This window comes from Arachis ipaensis, chromosome B04 (genome assembly GCF_000816755.2).
Source record: "Arachis ipaensis cultivar K30076 chromosome B04, Araip1.1, whole genome shotgun sequence".
In the NCBI taxonomy this organism is placed as follows: Eukaryota; Viridiplantae; Streptophyta; class Magnoliopsida; order Fabales; family Fabaceae; genus Arachis; species Arachis ipaensis.
The window spans coordinates 108,759,326-108,769,955 of NC_029788.2; the positions used below are offsets into that span (position 1 = coordinate 108,759,326).

General features: G+C 40.4%; 1 long non-coding RNA gene across 1 annotated transcript in view; it reads right to left on the reverse strand.

The window, feature by feature from the left end:
- Positions 1–10,630, reverse strand: part of LOC110270746 — a 15,256-nt gene that overhangs the window by 2,391 nt on the left and 2,235 nt on the right. Inside the window, exon 2 of the long non-coding RNA XR_002360385.1 lies at positions 5,140–5,145. This is a non-coding gene — a long non-coding RNA (uncharacterized LOC110270746). The remainder of the gene's footprint in view (positions 1–5,139; positions 5,146–10,630) is intronic.

Here is a 10,630-nt window from a genome sequence, read left to right on the forward strand (position 1 = left end):
CTTTAAAGCTTTGGAAATGAGTTAAATCGGTTGATATTGAGTTGATTTTTGAAATGGTTTCCTTGAGATATGCCACTGAGGCGACTGTTGGATTTAGCTTGCTTTTGAATTGATTTCTGGTTTTGAGCTGTTGAAAAGGAATGAGAAACGGTTTAGTTGGGACCCGAACCGGATGGCAAAAGTCCAAGTTTTAGGGGAGGTACTGCCGAAATTTCTATAAAATCCTAGTCTTGTTTGAAAAGTTATTTAAAAAGGATTGGATTTGAGAAGTTGTATTATTTGATTTATTAAGAGAATATTTATGTTTTCAAGCTTAATTTATTTAATGAACTTTATGCGTTGAGTTTGGCCCATTTAGAAATGAACTATTTTACCGTTTGAATCACTGAAGGAAAGAATGATGCTCTAATATTGATTTCAATATAAAAAGGGTCTAGACTTTTGATTGAGTAATTAAGTTTGAGGCAATTTGGAAGAGTTAGAAAAATGGGTTCCAAAAAGAAACCTGAAGGTGGTTTGATTCAAATGAACCGGTTCCTTTTCAAATGAGTTGATTTTTGGACCGGGTTGGAACTTGTGAGTTTGTATGGTCGGTTTCATAATAAATTCAGTTTTATTTACTTGAACCGAGAATCCATGATTTTAAGAGTTTCAATGAATTTTAAGGAATTGATATAGGTTGACCTTCCCTAAAGACTTGGAATTCTGTCGGGAAACTTTTGTCATAAAATCCCATTGTTGGATGGGTGATTTTGAATGCTTTGAAATAAATCCTTAACTTGCCATGGTTTTGGAAGTTTTGGAAAGAGAATGCCAAGAATGGCTTTGTTTTAAAAAGAAAACTCACTTTGAGTAAATTTGGCTTATGAGCCTGAGATGATTTGAGAAACGAGATTTCTAAAGCCAAGGCTGAAAAGAGTTGAAACTTGATTTCAAAGTGAAACGATTTGAGAAAAAGTGATTTATGGCTTAAATGCCGGTTTTATGAATTTGATGATGTTGGGTGGTGGAAGTGCTGTTTTGTTATGGGCCGGAATGGCTGTGTATGATATTGATTTATGGCTGATTGTCGAATGAGTTATGGGCCGTATGGCTGATGAGCGGATATTTTATACGCTTTTTGGGGTTAATTTCATATAGTTTTTAGGATGTTTTAGTTAGTTTCTAGTTTATTTTCATTAGTTTTTAGGAAAAATTCATATTTCTGGACTTTACTATGAGTTGTGTGCTTTTCTGTAATTTCAGGTATTTTTCTGGCTGAAATTGAGGGAGCTGAGCAAAAATCTGATTCAGGCTGAAAAAGGACTGCTGATGCTGTTGGATTCTGACCTCCCTGCACTCAAAGTGGATTTTCTGGAGCTACAGAACTCGAAATGGCGCGTTTCAAATTGCATTGGAAAGTAGACATCCAGGGCTTTCCAGCAATATATAATAGTCCATACTTTGCACAAGGATAGACGATGTAAACTGGCGTTCAATGCCAGTTCTCTGCCCAATTCTGGCGTCCAGCGCCAGAAAAGGGTCAAAAACTGGAGTTGAACGCCCAAACTGGCACAAAAACTGGCGTTCAACTCCACAAACGGCCTCTGCACGTGAATTGCTTAAATCTCAGCCCCAGCACACACCAAGTGGGCCCCAGAAGTGAATCTCTGCATCATCCATCATAGTTTATTCAAATTCTGTAAACCTAGGCTACTAGTTTAGTATTTAAACAACTTTTAGAGACTTACTTTGTATCTCATGATATTTCAGATCAAAACTTTGTATTCTCTGACGGCATGAGTCTCTAAACCCCATTGTTGGGGGTGAGGAGCTCTGCTGTGTCTCGATGAATTAATGCAAGTATTTCTGTTTTCCATTAAAACATGCGTGTTCCTATCTAAGATATTCATTTGCACTTCAACCTGAATGTGATGAACGTGACAATCATCATCATTCCTCTACGAACGCGTGCCTGACAACCACTTACGTTCCACTATAGAATGAATGAATATCTCTTAGATTTCTTAATTGGAATCTCCGTGGTATAAGCTAGATTGATGGCGGCATTCAAGAGAATCCGGAAGGTCTAAACCTTGTCTGTGGTATTTTGAGTGGGATTCAGTGATTGAATGACTGTGACGAGCTTCAAACTCGCGAGTGTTGGGCGTTAGTGACAGACGCAAAAGGAGGGTGAATCCTATTCCAGCATGATCGAGAACCGACAAATGAATAGCCGTGCCGTGACAGGGTGCGTTGACCATTTTCACTGAGAGGAGGGGATGTAGCCACTGACAACGGTGATGCCCTTGCATAAAGCCAGCCATAGGAGGACATGCGTGCGTGAACCAGAAGACAGAGGAAAGCAGAGATTCAGAAGACAAAGCATCTCCAAAACTCTAACATATTCTCCATTACTGCATAACAAGTAACCTTTAATCCATGCTCTCTTGTTTATTCGCAACTCAACTGATAAACATAATTGACTTCCTGACTAAGATTTAGAAGATAACCATAGATTGCTTCAAACCAACAATCTCTGTGGGATTCGACCCTTACTCACGTAAGGTATTACTTGGACGACCCAGTGCACTTGCTGGTTAGTGGTACGAGTTGTGAAAAGTGTGATTCACAATTTGTGCACCAAGTTTTTGGCGCCGTTGCCGTGGATTGTTCGTGTTTGGACAACTAACGGTCTATTTTGTTGCTTAGATTAGGAAAAATTTCTCTTTTTGTTTAGAGTCTCGTATTATTGTCGTGTTAAAACTTTAGAATCCTTATTTTCTTATTAAAACCTTTTTCAAAAATAATTTTTCTATTAAATCATGTGCCAAACTTTAAGTTTGGTGTTTTCTTGTTGATTTCTCTGTGATTTTCGAAAATTTTAGTTTGGTTTTCTAAAAATTTTAAGTTTGGTGTTCTTCCTTCGTGCTCTTGTGTTCTTGTGAATCTTCAAAGTGTTCTTGAGTTTTCCTTGTGTCTTGATCTTAAAATTTTTAAGTTTGGTGTTCCTTAGTGTTTTTTTTCCTTAAAAATTTTCGAAAACAAGGAGCATCAGATCTAAAAATTTTAAATCTTGTGCTATCTTATTGTTTTTCTCTCTCCTCAGTTTTTCGAAAATCTTCACCTATTTTTATTTATTTTATTTTGACTTATTTTGTTTTCGAAATAAATTAATAAATAAATAAATAAATAAATATTTTTTCTATTTTACATCATCTCTCTTTCTCCATTATGGACTTAAGCGGAAATGAACAGTCCAGGAGGACTCTGGGGTCCTATTCTAACCCCTCTACTGCTTCATATGGGAGTAGCATCTGCATACCCTCCATTGGAGTCAGTAGCTTTGAGTTGAATCCTCAGCTCATTATCATGGTGCAGCAAAGTTGCCAGTATTCCGGTCTTCCACAGGAAGAACCTACAGAGTTTCTGGCACAATTTTTACAAATTGCTGACACAGTACGTGATAAGGAAATAGATCAGGATGTCTACAGACTATTACTGTTTCCATTTGCTGTAAAAGATCAAGCTAAGAGGTGGTTGAATAACCAACCCAAGGCCAGCATAAGGACATGGAAACAGCTGACAGAAAAATTTCTGAATCAATATTTTCCCCCAAAACAGATGACACAGCTAAGGCTGGACATCCAAGGCTTTAAACAAGGAGATAATGAATCTCTTTATGATGCCTGGGAGAGATACAGAGAGATGCTAAGAAAATGCCCCTCTGAAATGTTTTCAGAGTGGGTTCAGTTAGACATCTTCTATTATGGGCTTGCTGAAGGAGCTCAGATGTCTCTAGATTACTCAGCTGGTGGATCTATCCACATGAGAAAGACAATTGAAGAGGCTCAAGAGCTCATTGATACAGTTGCCAGGAATCAGCATCTGTACCTAAGTAGTGACTCTTCCATGAAAGAAGAGGTTAAAACAGCAAGTGCTGAACTCAGCCCTGTAGAACAAGCTGCTGAATTCAATCAACAATTGGACTTTCTAACAAAGCAGTTAGCTGAATTCAAAGATAGACTACAGGAGAAAAGGATGGCTAATATACATATGGACGAACAATTTAAGCAAACAAAGCAGCAGCTGTCAAGGCAAATAGCAGAAGAATGCCAAGCAGTTCAACTAAGAAGTGGGAAAATATTAAATACTCCACCTCAAGGCAACAAAAAGCTAAGAAATGAGCAAACCACCCAAAATTCACCTGAGGACAGTAAGAGCCCAGGGAAAAGTAATTCTGGAACTAAAACGCCAGAAAATTGGTGGAAGGCTGGCGCTGAACGCCCAGACTATACTCAGGACTGGCGTTCAACGCCAGAAACAGGACAGGACTGGCGTTCAACGCCAGAAATGGGCAAGGACCTGGCGTTGAACGCCCAAAATGGGTAAGATCTGGCGCTGAACGCCCAAAATGGGCACAATTCTGGCGTTCAAACGCCAGGAGCAGACATGGAGCTGGCGTCCAGTTTCACTCCAGCTTCTAACTCTGGCACTCAATTGCCAGTGAGGGATCAGACACACACAAATGCTAATAACAACCCCTCTAAAAAGGCTTCTTCAACCACTTCTGTAGGCAATAAACCTACAGCAACTAAGGTTGAAGAATATAAAGCCAAGATACCTTATCCTCAAAAACTCCGGAAAGAGGAGCAGGATAAGCAATTTGCTCGCTTTGCAGATTATTTAATACCTGCATCCACTATCAGGAAGCTTGGCTTAACTGAAGAAGTTAAACCGACCCGGATATGTCTCCAACTTGCTGATGGCTCCACTAAATACCCATCAGGCGTGATTGAAGACATGATTGTCAGAGTTGGGCCATTCGCCTTTCCCACTAACTTTGTTGTGCTGGAAATGGAGGAGCACAAGAGTGCTACTCTCATTCTAGGAAGACCCTTCCTAGCAACTGGACGATCCCTCATTGACGTCCAACAGGGGGAAATAATCCTGAGAGTCAATGATGATGAGTTCAAGTTGAACGCTGTCAAAGCCATGCAGCATCCAGACACATCAACAGACTGCATGAAAGTTGATCTTATTGACTCTTTGGTAGAAGAGATCAACATGGCTGAGAGTCTCGAATCAGAGTTGGAACATATCTTTAAGGATGTTCAGCCTGATTTGGAGGACTCAGAGGACATGAAAGAGCCTCTGAACTTTCTTCTGAAAGAGGAAAACCCTCCTAAACCCGAGCTCAAGCCATTACCACCATCCTTGAAATATGCATTTCTGGGAGAAGGTGACACTTTTCCAGTGATCATAAGCTCTGCTTTAAATTCACAGGAAGAGGAAGCACTTATTCAAGTGCTAAGGACACACAAGACAGCTCTTGGGTGGTCCATAGGTGACCTTAAGGGCATAAGCCCAGCTAGATGCATGCACAAAATCCTATTGGAGGATAATGCCAAACCAGTGGTTCAACCACAAAGGCGGCTAAATCCAGCCATGAAGGAAGTGGTGCAGAAAGAGGTCACCAAATTACTAGAGGCTGGGATTATTTATCCTATTTCTGATAGCCCCTGGGTGAGCCCTGTCCAAGTCGTCCCAAAAAAGGGAGGCATGACAGTGATTCATAATGAAAAAAATGAACTGGTTCCTACGAGAACAGTTACAGGGTGGCGCATGTGTATTGACTACAGAAGGCTCAATACGGCCACCAGAAAGGATCATTTTCCTTTACCATTCATAGACCAGATGCTAGAAAGACTGGCAGGTCATGATTATTACTGTTTTTTGGATGGCTACTCAGGCTATAACCAGATTGCAGTAGATCCCCAGGATCAAGAGAAAACAGCATTCACATGTCCATCTGGAGTGTTTGCTTATAGAAGGATGCCATTTGGGTTGTGTAATGCGCCTGCAACCTTCCAGAAATGCATGCTCTCTATTTTCTCTGATATGGTGGAAAAATTTCTGGAAGTCTTCATGGATGACTTCTCAGTATATGGAGACTCATTTAGCTCCTGTCTGGATCACCTGAAACTTGTTCTGAAAAGATGCCAAGAAACCAACCTAGTTTTAAACTGGGAAAAATGTCACTTCATGGTGACTGAGGGGATTGTCCTTGGGCATAAAATCTCAAACAAGGGAATAGAGGTGGATCAGGCAAAAATAGAGGTAATTGAAAAATTACCACCACCTGCCAATGTTAAGGCGATCAGAAGCTTTCTGGGGCATGCAGGATTCTATAGGAGGTTTATAAAGGATTTTTCAAAAATCGCAAAACCTCTAAGCAATCTGCTAGCTGCTGACACGCCATTTGTGTTTGACACAGGGTGTTTACAGGCGTTTGAAACGCTGAAAGCTAAGCTGGTCATAGCACCAGTCATTTCTGCACCAGACTGGACATTACCATTTGAGCTAATGTGTGATGCCAGTGATCACGCCATTGGTGCAGTACTGGGACAGAGGCATGACAAGCTTCTGCACGTCATTTATTATGCTAGTCGCGTTTTAAATGATGCTCAGAAAAATTACACAACCACAGAAAAGGAATTACTTGCAGTGGTTTATGCCATTGACAAGTTCAGATCATACTTAGTAGGATCAAAAGTGATTGTGTATACTGACCATGCTGCTCTTAAATATCTACTCACAAAGCAGGATTCAAAACCCAGGCTTATCAGATGGGTGTTGCTTCTGCAAGAGTTTGATATAGAAATAAGAGACAGAAAAGGGACAGAGAACCAAATGGCTGATCATCTGTCCCGGATAGAGCCAGTAGAAGGGACGCCCCTCCCCTCTCTTGAGATCTCTGAAACTTTTTCGGATGAGCATTTATTCGCCATTCAGGAAACCCCATGGTTTGCCGATATTGCAAACTATAAAGCTGCAAGGTTCATACCCAAGGAGTACAACAGTATACAAAAGAAGAAATTAATCACTGATGCAAAGTACTACTTGTGGGATGAACCTTATCTCTTTAAGAGATGTGCAGACGGAATAATCCATAGGTGTGTGCCTAAAGAAGAAGCACAGAGGATCCTATGGCACTGCCATGGATCTCAATATGGAGGCCATTTCGGAGGTGAGCGAACAGCCACCAAGGTCCTCCAATGTGGCTTCTATTGGCCCACACTCTATATAGATTCCCGAGAGTTTGTACGTAACTGTGACAGTTGCCAAAGAGCTGGTAATCTGCCTCATGGTTACGCCATGCCTCAACAAGGGATCTTGGAAATTGAGTTATTTGACGTATGGAGAATTGACTTCATGGGACCTTTCCCACCGTCATACTCAAACACTTATATTCTGGTAGCAGTTGACTATGTATTAAAATGGGTTGAGGCCATTGCCACACCCACCAATGATACTAAAACAGTGCTGAAGTTCCTCCAGAAACATATCTTTAGCAGGTTTGGTGTCCCTAGAGTACTCATCAGTGATGGGGGCACTCACTTCTGCAATAAACAGCTTTACTCTGCCATGGTTTGGTATGGGATTCGTCACAAGGTGGCTACTCCATATCATCCACAAATCAATGGGCAAGCTGAAGTCTCTAACAGAGAATTAAAGAGAATCCTAGAACGGACAGTAAGTACCCGTAGAAAGGATTGGGCACGGAGCCTGGATGATGCTCTGTGGGCTTACAGAACAGCATTCAAGACTCCTATAGGGACCTCTCCATACCAACTTGTGTATGGTAAGGCATGTCACCTGCCTGTGGAACTGGAACATAAAGCCTACTGGGCAACCATATTCCTAAACTTTAATGCCAAATTAGCAGGAGAAAAAAGATTGCTCCATCTAAATGAGCTAGAGGAATTCAGATTCACAGCTTTCGAAAATGCCAAGCTTTATAAAGAAAAATAAAAAAAGTGGCATGACAGAAAGCTGTCATCTAGAATCTTTGAACCAGGACAGAAGGTTCTGTTGTTTAACTCTAGACTCAGGCTATTTCCCGGGAAACTGAAATCCCGGTGGAGGGGACCGTACGTGATTACAAGTGTATCACCATATGGTTATGTGGAGCTTCAAGATATTGATTCTGATAAGAAGTTCATTGTCAATGGACAGAGAATCAAGCATTATCTTGAAGGCAACATTGAGCAAGAATGCTCAAGGCTGAAGCTAGATTAAAAGCTCAGCAAGGTCCAGCTAAAGACACTAAAGAAGCGCTTGCTGGGAGGCAACCCAGCCATGGGGCATCAATCCTCTAAGCATTTTACCCTATTCTTTATTTTTATTTTTATTTGTTTATACAGAGTTCATTGATAACAAGGTAAATAATCAATTGCATAAGTTTACAGGGTTACAAAAGGAATTTGCACACAAAACAGAGAAAAAGAGCTCACTGGCAAGAAAACGCCAGTAAAAGTGTATTTTGGGCGTTCAAACACCCAAAATGGGCATCCACTGGGCGTTGAACGCCAGTAATGGTAGCAATCTGGGCGTTCAACGCCAGAAATGGGCACCCACTGGGCGTTGAACGCCAGTAATGGCAGCAACTGGGCGTTGAACGCCCAGGAGAGCAGCATTTGGGCGCTGAACGCCCAAAACAGGCAGTGTTTGGGCGTTCAACGCCAGGAAGGCAGGGAGGAGCCAAATTCATTTTTTTCCACACGTTTTTCCATTCTAATTTAAAATTTTATGTTTCAATGCATGATTTTTTACATAAACATGTCAAGAACCCTGATTTCTAAAATCCCTAATTTCTAAAAATCCTACTTTCAAAATATCAAATGTATCTTAATTCATAAGCACACACCCTCTTTGCAAATTCAATCCAACTCTTTTCAAATCTTTTCTAAAAACAAATCTATCTTTTTCACTCTAAAATCTTTTCAACTAATCAATATCTTTTTCAAATGTCCATATTATCTTTTTCAAAATCTAGATTTATCTTTTTCAAAAATCTATCATATCTTCTCAATTTTAAACTATATCCTCTATCTTATCTTTTTCAAATCAATCTTTTTATCTTATCTTTTCCTTTTTTTCGAAAACCCACCCCCATCCCTTTAAATATGGGTTCGGCCTCCCTCCTCCTCCATCAACAATTGCACTAGCTCTCCTTCCATCCCTCTCCTTTTCTTTTCTTTTGCTTGAGGACAAGCAAACCTCTAAGTTTGGTGTGTTTATCCGAGATCACTAAGATCATGGCTCCTAAAGGAAAACAACCCACTCCAAGAGGCAAGAAAGAGAGCATTCCAAAACCACTTTGGAATCAAGGGAAGTTCTTATCTAAAGAACATTCGGACCATTATTACAAAATAATGGGTCTGAGATCAGTGATCCCAGAAGTTAGATTCGATCTGAAAGAAGATGAATATCCGGAGATCCAGGAGCAAATTCGAATCAGGAGCTGGGAAGTCCTAGCTAATCCTGAAACGAAAGTGGAGAGGAACATGGTCCAGGAGTTCTATGCTAATATGTGGCAAACTGACAAGCAGAAACTATCTGGGACCGCTCTCTATGACTATCGGACTGTGGTCAGAGGAAAGATTGTCCATACCCACCCTGACAGGATCAGGGAGATCTTAAAGCTACCTCAGCTGAAAGATGATCCAAACTACTTCAACAGGAGGATGATGAGAGCAGACAAGGGCCTGGATAAGATTCTAGAGGACATATGTATCCCTGGAGCCAGGTGGACCACCAACACAAAAGGTGTCCCAAATCAACTCAAGAGAGAAGATCTCAAACCAGTCGCCAGAGGATGGCTGGACTTCATTGGGCGTTCTCTGTTGCCCACTAGCAACCGTTTTGAAGTCACTATTAGAAGAGCAGTGATGATCCACTGCATCATGATGGGAAAGGAAGTGGAGGTTCATCAACTGATTTCAGCAGAACTCTACAAAATTGCTAACAAAAATTCTAAAGAGGCCAGGTTGGCTTATCCAAGCGTGATTTCTCTGCTCTGCAAGGACGCTGGAGTAAGGATGGGAATAACTGAGTATATCTTAGTTGAGAAGCCAATCACCAAAGCATCAATGGAAAAACAACAAGCACAGGATGATCCCATCAAGAAGAAAGCACAGGAATTTCTCCCAGAGATCCCTCAATCTGAATACTGGGAGTATCTTGAGACATCTGTTACCCAGATACGGGAAGCTATGGAACAAATCATAAAAGAACAAAAGGAACACGGTCAAATGCTAACTTATATGTTTAAAGAACAGGAGGAGCAAGGGCGTGACTTAAGGGAATTGAAGCGCCAGAAGTCTTCTCTTGCAGGACCAAGCATCCCAAGGATCAGAGGAACCCCCGTTCCTCCAGAATAAAGGTTGTTAATTTCCAATTTCTACCTTAACTCTGTGATAGTGTTCTTATAGAAGTTTACCTTAGGAGTCATATAGTAGTAATTAGTATCTATTTTGATTTTATCTCCAATTAAGTTATAGTCTATTTTTCTCATCATCATTAAACATGAATAAAATAGTAGATCTTTTGAATAAGAGGCAATAAGATTTCGAGTTTTAATAAGAGAAATTCTAATCAGTTAAATGTGGTGGCAATGCTTTCTATCTTCTGAATGAATGCTTGAACAGTGCATATGTCTTTTGAATTTGTTGCTTAAGACTGTTAAATATGTTGGCTCTTGAAAGAATGATGAACATGAGACATGTTATTGATAATCTAAAAAATCATAAAAATGATTCTTGAAGCAAGAAAAAGCAGCAAAGAACAAAGCTTGCAGAAAAAAAAA